This window comes from Belonocnema kinseyi, chromosome 2 (genome assembly GCF_010883055.1).
Source record: "Belonocnema kinseyi isolate 2016_QV_RU_SX_M_011 chromosome 2, B_treatae_v1, whole genome shotgun sequence".
In the NCBI taxonomy this organism is placed as follows: Eukaryota; Metazoa; Arthropoda; class Insecta; order Hymenoptera; family Cynipidae; genus Belonocnema; species Belonocnema kinseyi.
The window spans coordinates 182,363,338-182,363,850 of record NC_046658.1 but is presented as its reverse complement, the minus strand read 5'-3'; positions in this window follow the sequence as shown (position 1 = coordinate 182,363,850).

Sequence of the window (513 nt, the reverse complement as noted above, 5' to 3'; positions counted from 1 at the left end):
TTTAAAAAATTAACTTTTTTAGTTAAAGATTCATAATTGTAAATGAAAATTAAACTGTTGGATTGAAAATTAATCCTTTTTAGTTAAAAATTCAACTATTCGGTTGAGAATTCATTTTTTTTTCTAAAAAGCTTCTTCTGGTAGAAAATTAATCTTTTTGGTTAAAAATTAATCGGTTTGGTAAAAAATTAATCTTTCAAATTGTTTTCAGTAGAAAATTCAAATGTCTAGTTGAAAATTTATTTATTTTGTTAGAAAACTGATAGAATATTAATTATTTTAGTTCGAAATTCATATTTTTTTGTCAAAATTCCTGTTTTTTTTTTGTATAAAATTAATCTTCTCGGTGGAAATTTAAACTGTTTGGTTGAAAATTAATTCTTTTCAGTTAAAAATTCACCCTGCCTACCTACCTACAAGTCATAACAAATCCCTGTTTTATTGAAAAGTTTCGCGGACTAAATTATAAATTTAGAAACTAGGTTTAATAAAAACGGGTGAGTTACTCAAATC